The sequence below is a fragment of the Hemiscyllium ocellatum genome, chromosome 24 (genome assembly GCF_020745735.1).
Source record: "Hemiscyllium ocellatum isolate sHemOce1 chromosome 24, sHemOce1.pat.X.cur, whole genome shotgun sequence".
Taxonomy (NCBI): domain Eukaryota; kingdom Metazoa; phylum Chordata; class Chondrichthyes; order Orectolobiformes; family Hemiscylliidae; genus Hemiscyllium; species Hemiscyllium ocellatum.
Genome location: NC_083424.1, coordinates 47,201,654 through 47,215,012, shown reverse-complemented (window position 1 = coordinate 47,215,012; position 13,359 = coordinate 47,201,654).

The following is a 13,359-nucleotide window of genomic DNA, read 5'->3' as shown; positions in this document are numbered from 1 at the left end:
AATAGTGTTGAAGGCTGAACTGTAGTCAATGAGTAGGATTCTTATGTAGCTGTTCTTGGTGTCAAGATGTTCTAGGGAGGAGTTAAGGACAAGTGATATGGCATCTAATGTGGATCTGTTGGTCTGATAGGCAAATTGGAGTGGGTAAAGAGTAGTGGGGAGGCTGGAGTTGATTAGTGCCATGACCAGCCTTTCAAACCACTTTATGACCACTGAAGTTAGGCCCACTGAGCGGTAGTCATTGAGACATGCTGCATGAGCCTTCTTAGGCACAGGGATGATGTTATAATCCAGAATGAAATAGGATAGTGGGTACACATCAGAGTTTCACAAGAATAAGGACCATGGAACAGGCAGGGAGTATCATAAAATAGCAGTCAGAGTGATCGAAAAGTTCTTGTGGCTATAAACAAATTAGAAAATAAGTTGATAAAGGACGCCAGGCAAAAAGAACTGGAGAACTGGAAAGAATTTGATGTACACATGGAGGTACCAGATAGAGAATAGCCAGTTTTATCACACAGATGATATTGTCAGAGACAGTCCACCTTAATGGGACATACAAGGCTAAAGCCAGACTGTTGGTCCAGGTCTTTAAAGAGAGACTTGTGATCGAGATGTTACCACAGGTTCCTCCACTGCAGGAAAAGTGCCCTCGAAGATTTTCTTAGCTGTTTTAGCAACATAGTCCTACAAAAGTAACTAAGTTGATATAAAAGCTGCATTTTTTCTAGAGAAAACTTCCACAGGAACTATTTTTGAAATCTTCCTAAGAAACAGGCTGATATTGAATGGAAGCTGTGAAAATTAAATAAGTGTGTTTATGGGTATACAATGCAGTGTGTCATTTCTCAGTTAAGTCCATCTTGCAAGTTGCATTCAGCTTAAAGCAGCTCCAATGATATTCTAATTCTATCACAGACAGCTGGCTGGCATATTTATGTGCACAACAATCATTTTCTGTGGGGAGTGTTCTATAGAATTTGAACAATGTGTGATAGGTAAAATAAAAAGTGAACATTTGGATTGCAAGTCAAGTTTTCAGGGGCTTTAAATATGTAAGAGTTAGACTTAATTAGAATAAATCAAGAGTGACTTTGGATTAACAGTTTTACTTGGAAAGTGTTAACTGCATCTGAATAAATCAAACAAGGTCTTCATAGGAGGATAATTTGAAGGATGAGAGGTTTAACTGGGCCGTTAAACTGTGCACTTAAACTAGACTAGGTCCAAGGTATGATTATTAAAATTGAGTGATATAATGAAACACTCTGCTGTTGAGGAATCTAAAATAAAATAAATTCAGAAAAAATGCACACACAGATTATCTGTCTTGGATAACTCAGAAAGTATGAAACTATCACTTTTTTTCAGCAATGCATCACATTACCAGTCTTCTGGATGGCTTTGCCATTCTTAGATTAGATTCCCTACAGTGTGGAAACAGGCCCTTTGGCCCAACCAGTCCATACCGACCCTCTGAAGAGTAACCCACCCAGACCCATTTCCCCTCTGACTAATGCACCGAACACTATGGGCAGTTTAACATGGCCAATTCACATGACCTGCACATCTTTGTGACTGTGGGAGGAAACTGGAGCAAACTCACACAGACACAGGGAGAATGTGCAAACTGCATACACACAGTCACCCAAGGCTGGAATTGAACCTGGGACCCTGCTGTTGTGAGGTAGCAGTGCGAGCCACTGAGCCACCGTGCCACCAATAAGAAATCTTGTCCACTTGGAAAGCCAGGAAAATAGAAAGGATAGTTAAAAGTACCTGAGCTACTAAAACATTGCTGTTAGCAGAAACGCTAGATGCAGAGGTGTATTTATGTTCCAGTGTGCTCAAGAAAATCTCATACTTGGAGCAGTCTGGGAAGGTGTTTGCCCATACCATGTTATATGGAGGACCGTTTTCTTTTGGGAAAATGCATATTTGTCAAAGGATTAGTTTACATTCCTGACAGTATGGAAACAGGCCCTTCAGCCCAACAATTCCACACCGACCCTTCAAAAAGTAACCCACCCAGACCCATTCCCCCACACTACATTTACCCCTGACTAATGCACCGAACACTATGGGCAATTTATCATGGCCAATTCACCTGGCCTGCACATCTTTGGATTGTGGGAGTAAACCTACGCAGACACGGGGAGAATGTGCAAACTCCACACAGACAGTTGCCCAAGGCTAGAATCAAAGCTGGGTCCCTGGCACTGTGAGGCAGCAGTGCTAACCACTGAGCCACCGTGCCAACCTGTCAAGAAAAAGAGTGACTGTGCCCGTGTCAAGGACATGATAGAAGAAAAGAGATTGCTAAGATAAAGGGGGTTGTTGAAAGTTTTAAGATTGTTTCACAAAGATGTTTGCACTAAAAATAAGTTTTGAAATTCCTTGATGAAGGATGTCTTGTGGTCTAAGGATTTTTTTTCTAAATGAAAACCATTTTTGTTGGAGTTGCTTTGTGATTGAACATGTTATAATCTTTTAATATAAAAGAAAGAGTAATATGGGAGGCTGATTGTATTATTCAGAGTAAGGAAATATATATAATTTTGTTTCTGATCAGTTGTATTATAAGACAAAAGCATATGGACAAGCATGTATATAATTTTCATTTTTCTTGTTTAAGAATGGTTTGTGTGTCACAAAAAAGGTTTTTTTTTACCAAAAGCATGTCAATTAAAATTGTAAGTATGTAAATATAAAGGTAATTAGTTTAATTGATTAATTGGGTTCTGGTCATGGGAACAGGTGGGAATGGTTTGTGGAAGGAGCTGTAAAATTGAGTAGTTTGAATAAAAATAAGATTAAAGATATAAATCTGTATAAGTGTGGAAAGGCTCTTGTGGTACTGTGGTAGTGTCACTAGCTCTGAGCCAGAAGGCCTGGGTTAAGTCTCACCTGCTCCATTCATGTGTCATCACATTTCTCAATTGGTTGATATTCAAAAGAATGTGAAACTCAGTAGTAGAGCTCTTATGGTGCAGTGGTAATGGCCCTATTTTTGAGCCAGAAGGCCCTATTTTTGAGCCAAAAGTCCCACTTTTTCCAGAAAAATGTGCAATGACATCTCTGAACACGTTGATTAGAAAGTATCCAAAACTGCATAGTTAATAAATTCTGTGCATAAAGAAAGGGGTCTTGGCTTCAGCCTTACTGACTGATGTGAATTTGGGTTCAAGCCAATGAATACGTGGCACTCCCATTCCGAGGTTCTGCATGTCATGACCACTTACCATACATGACCCTGTATTTCCCATGGACATATCAACGTTTTAATTACAGCATGTGTTTTATTTTAAAGAGTATTGATACAATCTAAACAACTGCAGATATAAATTCAGTGACTGTGAGGAATTCTGGAATATCACACCTGGACAGACTTATGGAGATAAAGATGGTGCCCTGAGTAGTGTTGTCGAACAGAGAGACGTTGGGGTTCAGGTATATAGCTCTTTAACATTTGTGTCACAGGTAGAGTAGACAGAGTAAGAAGGCATTTTAGCACACTTGCCTTCATTACTCACACGCTTGAGTACAGAAGTTGGGATGCCATGTTGAGGTGGTACTGGATGTTGGTGAAGTCTCTTCTGGAGTACTGGGCCCAGTTCTGGTTGCCCTGTTATAAACAGGATATTATTAAAGTGGAGAGGGGTCAGAAAAGATTTACCAGAATGTTGCTGGGAATGGAAGGTTTGAGATATAAACATAGACTGGACAGCCTGGGACATTTTTCACCAGAGCGTAGGACGTGGATTGATAACCTTATCGAGGTTTATAAAATCATAAAGGGTGTAGATAAGGTGAATGACAAGGGTCTTTTCTCTAGGATGAGGAGTTCAAAATTAGGGGGCACGTTTTTAAAGTGAGAGGAGAAAGATTTTAAAAGGGCACGTGGGGTAAATTTTATTTTACACAAATATATATAATTTTGTTTCTGATCAGTTGTATTATAAGACAAAGTTTGTGTAGGGCATGAAGATCAGTTCATGGATAGGAAAGGTTTGGAGGGATATGGGCCAAGTGTAGGCAGGTGGGACTAGTGTTTAGTGCGGGAACTTGGTTGGCATGGACTGGTTAGACCGAAAGGTCTGTTTCCGTGCTGTATGACTCAATTGCAGAGTCAGGGAAATTTCAAACAGGTTAAAAAGGAATAGATAACGAGAGGCTAACAACTCAACCATCTCAGCAGGGAGCCATCTCTTGTAGACATGTTTGTGTTTATCCTTCCAGGGAAATACAGGGTTAAAAACAAGTTTCAACCCTGGTCTGCTCTTAGTTTGATGTCATACCGCTCAGACAAGTATGCTGTAATGGCCTCAGTTTGTGATTACCTGTTAAACACCCCTGCACTGTAGGTACAGAAAGGAAAAAGTAACTCTGTCTCAATTTAGGTGCTGCCAACCAGCCAGTGTCAAAAGAAACCAAGACAAAATAATTTCAAGCAACCTGAAAAGTCGAGAATCTTAATTGACTGTTCATCTACCAAGGTAAACCTTAGCTCTAACATCAACCATAAAGTTCTACTATCTACAGTGTACGAATAATTCACAGATTGAGTTGTACCTTTTGTTTTAATATTCAGCTGTTGTCGGACTCACTTCTTATTTCAATTCTGTGTGTGTTTGTTGCATTTTTATTTCTTCTCAAAACCTTTTAAAACAAATTAATTTGTGTCTGGATTCACCAGCAGAGAGATCCTTTTTCAAATTAACTTTGTTGTGACCAAAGAGCCGAATCAATAAAGATGGGGAGCCTCCCCCCCCTTAACCTAGAACCTCAGTGTTTTGAAGTATCCCATCTGGAACCTTACCAGGGAAAGACAGCTCCCCTTGAGACTGAGCATAACAAATGGACACACAACATTCCGAGTTCAGTGTGGTACCAACACTACTGCTTCAGGGAGGAAGTAGTGAGACCATGAAGCGATTTCAACACGAGAATGAATGTTTTAAAAACAAATTATTGCTGAACCATGAGCCAAGTAGGTCAACAATCAGAGGGGCAATGAAGAGGGACTGCAGTTTGGCTGGGACAAACCATCCATCCCAAGACAGGAGAAACAAAAACATGCACAGGAATTTCTAAAGGCCTGGCATCCAAACCAGAACTCCATGAGCAAACACGTCGATTTGGCCCCCAATTTACCAACCTCTCAGAAGAAGAACCGGAAGTGATATCCCTCACCACAACAGACCAAGGCACATAAATAGAAAGCAGGACAGAACACCAGCACTTCACTGGCAGCTCACTGATGATGTTACCATGCATGGTGATGAAACATCTGAAAATAAACCTACTAGCTCAGTGAGCAAATTTACAACCTGAGAAGGGCAGTGTGCAAACAGAATTGATAGTTGTTCAGATAGGTGTGGAGTTTTGGCTGGGTCCAAATTCACGGACAGGGAGAGGTTGTGTGACTGATCTGCTGGACATTGAAACACCCCAGTTTGATAAATACAATAATGTAATTGTCAGGCATGCTTTTAGGACCAACACACAAAACATTCCCTATTTTTAATCATATTTGGAATTCAATCAAGAGCAGCATTCTTAGTTGTCCATGTTTGAGTGATAGAGTCATAGAGATGTACAGCATGGAAACAGACCCTTCAGTCCAACTCATCCATGCCGACCAGATACCCCAACCCAATCTAGTCCCACCTGCCAGCACCCGGCCCATAACCCTCCAAATCCTTCTTATTCATATATCCATCCAAATGCCTTTTAAATGTTGCAATTGAACCAGCCTCCTCCACTTCCTCTGGCAGCCCACTCCACATGCACACCACCCTCTTGTGTGAAAAAGTTGCCCCTTAGGTCCCTTTTGTAGCTTTTCCCTCTCACCCTTAACCTATGCCCTCAAATTCTGGACTCTGCCATCTCAGGGAAATGACCTTGTCTATTTACTCTATCCATGCCCCTTAGGAAAGAGAACAGAATTGCACGCAATATTCCAAAAGTGGCCTAACCAATGTCCTGTACAGCTGCAACATGACCTCCCAACTCCTGTACTCGCTACTCTGACCAGTAAAGGAAAGCATACCAAACACCTTCACTATCCTATCTACCTGTGACTCCACTTTCAAGGAGCTATGAACCTGCACTCCAAGGTCTCTCTGTTCAGCAACACTCCCTCAGACCTTACCATTAAGTGTATAAGTCCTGCTAAGATTTGCTTTCCCAAAATGCAGCACCTCACATTTATCTAAATTAAACTCCATCTGCCACTTCTCAGTCCATTGGCCCATCTGGTCAAGATCCTGTTGTAATCTGAGGTAACCTTCTTCGCTGTCCACTACACCTCCAATTTTGGTGTCATCTGCAAACTTATTAACTATACCTCTTAACCTCACATCCAAATAATTTATATAAATGACGAAAAGTAGTGAACCCAGCACCGATCCTTGTGGCACTCCACTGGTCACAGGCCTCCAGTCTGAAAAACAACCCTCCACCACCACCCTCTGTCTTCTACCTTTGAGCCAGTCTGTATCCAAATGGCTAGTTCTACCTGAATTCAGTAAGGTCCATGTTGAACGCCTTACTGAAGTCCATATAGATCACATCTACTGCTCTGCCCTCATGAATCCTCTTTGTTACTTCTCCAAAAAACTCAATCAAAGTTGTGAGACATGATTTCCCATGAACAAAGCCATGTTGACTATCCCTAATCAGTCCTTGCCTTTCCAAGTACATGAACATCCTGTCTCTCAGGATTCCTTCCAACAATTTGCCCATCACCGACGTCAGGCTCACCGGTCTATAGCTCCCTGGCTTGTCTTTACCGCCCTTCTTAAATTGCGGCATCATGTTAGCCAACCTCCAGTCTTCCAGCACCTCACCTATGACTATGACAATCGATAATAAAAATAGAGAGTGACTATCTTAAAGCACTCATGTTCACAAGGTTTAAATATTTCGAACAGTATTGATTCGGCTAGTCCAGTTCAGTTTCTGTTCAGTGATAATATCCAAGCTACTGATAGTGAGGGATTCAGTAATGAAATGCTGGTTCACTTCTGCCTGAGTTAAGGCAGTCAGCCATCCTAGAAATCCCCCCTTAGGGGTAAAACTGGTACCCTCTGCCAAAATGGATCCTGGTCTGATAGACTGTTTAAAGAGGCTGTTCGAATAATTGTAAAGATCTTACCTGCAACCTGCCTCAGAGAGAAACACAGCTGGAACTGACTTAACTGGATGATACTCATTGCTCCACAGATGCTGCAAGACATCTGAGTTTTTCCAGCAATTTTTACTTCTGTAACATCTCCTGTAGATAAATTCTCACGCCATTGAGGTGAGTTTTATTTCAGGAATTGCTTTGACTGTCCAGCAAGGGGTTCCCAGCTGTTTTTATTTTCCCAGCAGGTTTCTTTCATTCAATGAAATTGGTTTATACAGCTCAGAAGTTGTCAAGATTTAGTGTGGTGCTGGAAAAGCACAGCAGGTCAGGCAGCATCTGAGGAGCAGGAGAATCAACGTTTCGGGCAAAAGCCCTTCATCAGGATTTCTCAGATGCTGCCTGACCTGCTGTGCTTTTCCAACACCACTCTAATCTTGATTTGGATCTCCAGCATCTGCAGTACCCACTTTTGCCCAGCTCAGAAGTTGGCCTATTCAGCTCTTTCTGACTGTGTGAGCATTTTGACAGTGTCTACTTAGTCCCAATCCCCTGCTCTTCCGGCTAGCCTGGCAAACACTTGATGTGTTACAAAGCTGAATGCTATTTTGGTCTATTTAGTGCATGCTCAGTTCCTTTCATCACTCATCTGCAATATTAACCCCATCTTCCTTTTCTGGCCAATATCTATTCCTTTACCAATATCAGTAAAATAAATTTCCTGATTGCTTTCTATGGTGCCATGCTGCGTATAAAATGTGTAAAGTTTCAGTGCATTGCAAGGGTAATCTCGTTTCAAAAGTACTTTATAGGCTATGACGTCCTTTGGGTCAAGATGAGTACATGAAAGGCGCTATGTAAATGTAAGTTCTTTCCTTCTCCCGAAATGCTACCTTAACCTGAGTATTTCCAACATTCTTACCTCCTATTTCTAACAGGTTCAGTATTTTGTTTTTCGGTTCACAAGTTTTTCTCTGCCTCTAACCTACGGTGTACCTCACCCGGGCAGTACCGGATGCTGATGTGGGTGAACAAAGCTGGAAAGGGCTTCATAACAGAGACCGAAGTATCACAGAGCAGAGGTGGATAGCTCACCACGTCCCTCCTGTGGCTGTACCTGGGCACTGCAACATTGCTGCGTGACATGTTCACTTTCCAACTAACTTGGCAAAGTCTGCCCAAATCTAACCAAGATTTGCATAATTAATAGCATAGCATTGCAAAATCTACGAATCTCTTCAGGAGCAAGAATCTTACAGTAAACTCCCCTAAAACCAATATTGTTGACTCCCACTCCCTCCACGGACTCTCTTAATAAATTGCTATTTCAAAGACGAGACGATATCAGAAATTGAGTTTTCCTGAAAAAGTGACACATTTTGAAGCTTGAAACGTAATTCTTTTTTCAACAATACAATGTATGAGATGTTAATTCTGGTTCAGGAAGAGCAGTGATTTTATTTAAAGTCGGAAGGATTCTTCCAGGATCACTCATCACTACTCTCTTGCCTGAAGAATTCCAGCTCTCCACAATCCCACAAACAAAAAAAATCCAGAAACACTGAGCCGGGTTGATCACTGAGCTATTGGACTAATTGCTGCTAATTAGCTGGTTAAAAGTCCAGTGAACCACCTGTCTGACTGTCACCAGCTACTGCTGACCTCTGCTATTAACAAAGATCAATTAATTACAAGTTTACATTTTAATTAGTTGTTCTACATAATTTCGGTTTGATGGATGATCCCCCAGCTGAAAGGTGAATCAGTTTCCCTGTCCATGGATGTTGCCTTACCTACTTTCATCTGTTTTCTTTGTTTTAGATTTCTAGCATTTGCAGCACTTCGCTTTCGGTATAATTTCACAAATGCTTAATATAATTCCATTTTACTTCACCCTGGCACTAGTGCTTGACTCTGGTCTGTTACAATGTTGTTAGGAACAGAAGGTGTATAAGATGTTTGGTACTCATGCCTTTATTGGTCAGTGCATTGAGTATAGGAGCTGGAAGGTCATGTTGCAGCTGTACGTGATTTTGGTTAGGTCACTTTGGAATACTGCATACAATTCTGGTCTCCCTGACATAGGAAAGATGTTGTAAAACTTTAAAGGGTTCAGAAAAGATTTACAAGAATGTTGCCAGGGTTGGGGGGTTTGAGCTATCACTGGGGCTATTTTTCCTGGAGAATCAAATGCTGAGGGTGGCCTTATAGAAGTGGGCATGGAGAGGGTGAATAGTCAAAGTTTCTTTTTGCCAGGGCAGGGGAGTCCAAACTAGAGGGCATAGGTTTAGGGTGAGAGGGGACACATTTAAAACAGACCAAAATGACAACTTTTTCACACAGAGGGTGGTACGTGTATGGAATGAGCTGCCAGAGGAAGTGGTGGAGGCTGGTACAACTGCAACATTTAAAAGGCATCTGGATGGGTATATGAATAGGAAAAGTTTAGAGGGATATGGGCCGGGTGCTGGCAAATGGGACTAGATTAGGTTCGGATGACTGCTCGGCATGGACAAGTTGGACTGAAGGGTCTGCTCCCGGGATTTTTTTAATCTATCTGTTCAGGCATATTATAATACACTTGTGAAGCAAATGGGACTTGGGCTGATTGTTCTAAGCATGTCACAATTACCACAATTACCACATTATGTCTCAAATTGCTGCTTTCCTGTCTCCTGAAATATTGGCTGCTCTTATGGTACAGTGGTTGTGTCTCTTTCTCTTAGCCAGGAGGCCTAGGTTCAAGTCCCACCTGCTCCAGGGACATTTGTGAACAGGTTGATTTCAAAATCTAGCCCAAAATATTATCTGTGAAAAGAAAGTGATCTAAATTGTAATTTGAGTGAATGAATGAATGAGAACTGTTTCCAGTGTCATCTCAGAGAATCTGTTCCATCGATTAACTGTCACACAGAAATGTGGTTTCAGCAGATCAGTTTTTGAATTTATGTCAAGCACATTCTACTGTTCTGGATGGGGTGGGACAGCTTGTCACACTTCGTCCCTTTAGAATTCCACAAACAACATCTAGGTAACCTCTCAAACACCTGCTTCCCAGTGAGAACATGGTCAATTTACAAAGTTGCCCTCGATGATCCAATTCTTTAATCATTTTAATTGTTCTGTTTATCCATTCCACAGCTGCAGCATTCTGTTTAGATTACAACCAACTCTATTTGAAGTGTGGTTGCAACAGTGATTGATATTTGACAGAAATTAGTTGTCTCACTAATTCAGCTCCCATTGTTTTTGTTTTCAGTTCATGCCACAACATCTGACTTGCAGCACTCAATTGTCCCCAACCCTGAATGCCTGATTCTAGTCCCCTTGGCCTTACCCCTTTGCCTGACACTATTCTCTGGCTCACAATGTTCCACAGATTATGAAGGTAGATTTTCTGCTGAATTTTTGGCCCCAGGTGTTCTTCTAGCCAAGAAAGTGAGTGAAATTTAACTTTAAAACATCTTAGGCGTTGAGAAGGATGTTTGAATTGTTGAGATGGCACGGTGGCTCAGTGGTTAGCACTGCTGCCTCACAATACTATAGGGACTCAGGTTCAATTCCAGCCTCAGGTGATGGTCTGTATGGAGTTTGTTCATTCTCCCTGGGTTTCCTCCCACAGTCCAAAGCTGTGTAGGTTAGGTGGATTGGCCATGGGAAATGCAGGATTACAGGGGTAAGAGATGGGTCTGGGTGGGATGCTGTTCAGACTTGATGGGCTAAATGGTCTGTTTCTGTGCTGTAGGGGAAGCCTTGCCTTTTTTCAAAGAGTTGCAGTAATATCTAATTTGTCCAAAAAACTTAGCCTCTTAAATTGGTCAAGATAATCAATCAAGTGCAGAGACGGTCAATTTGCAATAATTTCCATTTTCCCCAGTGCAGGATGGAGATGGAGAGTCATGTTCAAAATGAAACTGCCTTGCAGCCCCTGAAAGACCACTGTGACTATCTGATGGACTCCATTGATGCTCAGCTAAGCCAACTGCAGGTAAATCAGAGACTGAAGGCCCCTCCACTTTGTCGTCATGCTGGAGTGATGATAATTAGACCTTTCAATATAACCTCCATTCAGGTGGTGTGTTTTTTTACCAAACTCATTTCGGGGCCCGCAGTGAGCAGTCAGCATCAAATGTTTCCAGGCCATGTGCAGCCCGAACTGTTCTCTACTGTGAACCAAGAATGTGCTCAGCCAACTTCTCAGGAAGAACCATCCACTCTCCATTGGTTTGTGAATGTGTTTTGTGTGTGAATTCCGTTGACCAGAACCCAATCTCCAATCCTACCCAACCTACTGGCACAGTGTTCCCTCACGAGCAAGTCATGACAATGATGAAACAACTTAACCCGGAGATTCGAATAGTGGTGATGACTTTGATCCTTTTATGTAGGTGTCCGTATTAACTGACCACAGATGGCCAGCTGCTAGCAGTCTGACGAAGAGAGATCCCTTCAGGAGCACAACAAAACCTTCTGGAAAGACAGGTGAGGATCTTCCCATGTCTCTAACTATGTTGTTAGAGTGACACCTTTGTCTTATTGGCTGGGGAAAAAAAAGCACCCAGTGGTTTTAATGCAGTTCTAATATTGGGAATGTTCTTCCGTTGCTAAGGGCCAACCACGTCAGTGGCTGACATGCCTGGGACAAAGTGTGGACAATATGGGTGGAAGGAAAATGACAGAACTGCATTTATATAGCGTAATATCAGACTTGTTACAGTACTGAAGGAGGCCATTCAGCCTGTCATACCAGCTCTCTAAATGAGCATCTTGCTTAGTGTCATTCCCCTGCTTTCTACCCACAACCCTGCATATTGTTCCTTTTCAAATAAACATCCAATTCCCTTCTGAATGCCTCCATGGATCCTGCCTTCGTTATACTCTCCAGCAATTCATTTGAGACCCTCTCTACTTATTTACATGAAAACATTTTTCCTCCTATCACTTTTGCTTCTTCGACTAATTATTGTTAACTGCGCGTCTTCTCATTCTCAATCCCTTCACAAATGGGAACATGTTCTCTCCATTTGTTCAGCCCAGACCCCTCACTGTTTTGAATACTTGTATCAGATCTCCGCTCAACCTTCTCTTTTCCAAGAAAAACAGTCCCAAATTCTCCCATCCATCTTCAAAATTAAAATTCCTCAACCCTGGAACAACTCTTGGGCACCTCTACTGCATATTCCTCAGTGCCTTTCACATCCTTCCTAAAATATGGTGCACATAACTGAACGCAATACTCCAGCTGAGGCTGGACTTGTCTAACATCCAGGTAGACGCCATTTCCCTGGTTCCACACTCATCCCTGGATAATAAGAATAGCTATATCAGGCTTCTACTTATTGACTTTAGCTCTGCATTCAACACCATAATTCCAAACAAACTTGTCTCTAAACTCCAAGACTAAGGACTCTGCTTCCCACTCTGCAACTGGATGCTCCACTTCCTGACCGGCAGACTGTAATTTGTATTAATAAATGACAACACCTCCTCAACACCACTGTCCCATGATCAGCCCCCTAATGTACTTCTAATACCCTCACAAATTCAGCTCGAACTCCATTTACAATTTTACTGATGACAGTAACCGTAGTGGGTCAGATGTCAAACAGCGCCGAGACAGAGTACAGGAAAGAGATAGAGAGCTTAGTGGCATGGTGTAAAGATGACAAACTCTCCCTCAAATCAGCAAACCAAAGAAGCTGATGATCGACTTCAGGAAGTGGGTGGAGGACAAGCCCTTCTCGACATCAGTGGTGCTGTGGTGGAGGTGTTGAGGTTCCTAGAGTACATATCACCAACGATCTGTCCTGGTCCATCCTGGTGGATGCTACAGTCAAGAAAGAAAATCAACAGCATCTGTCATTCTTGGTTTTATTTCATTGTCTAACGTAGTATGGTATTCAAGTTAACATAACCTCCCTGCCCTTTGTGCTCTATCGCGCTTTTATTAAAATACCGAGGATACTGTGTGCTGCAATAACCGCTCCCTCAACCTGTCTTACATCGTTAATAACTTGTGTACATACACCCTCAGGTTCCTCTGCTGTTAGACCCTTTCAAAGTCATACCCTTTAGTTTATTATGTCTCTCCTTGTTCATTTTACCAAAATGCATCACCTCACACCTTTCAACATTAAACTTCAACTGCAATTTCACCAACTTACCTATGTTCTTTTGTAGTTCTACACAAACATTCCTACAGCTTTCAATGCTGCCAGGTTTTGTAT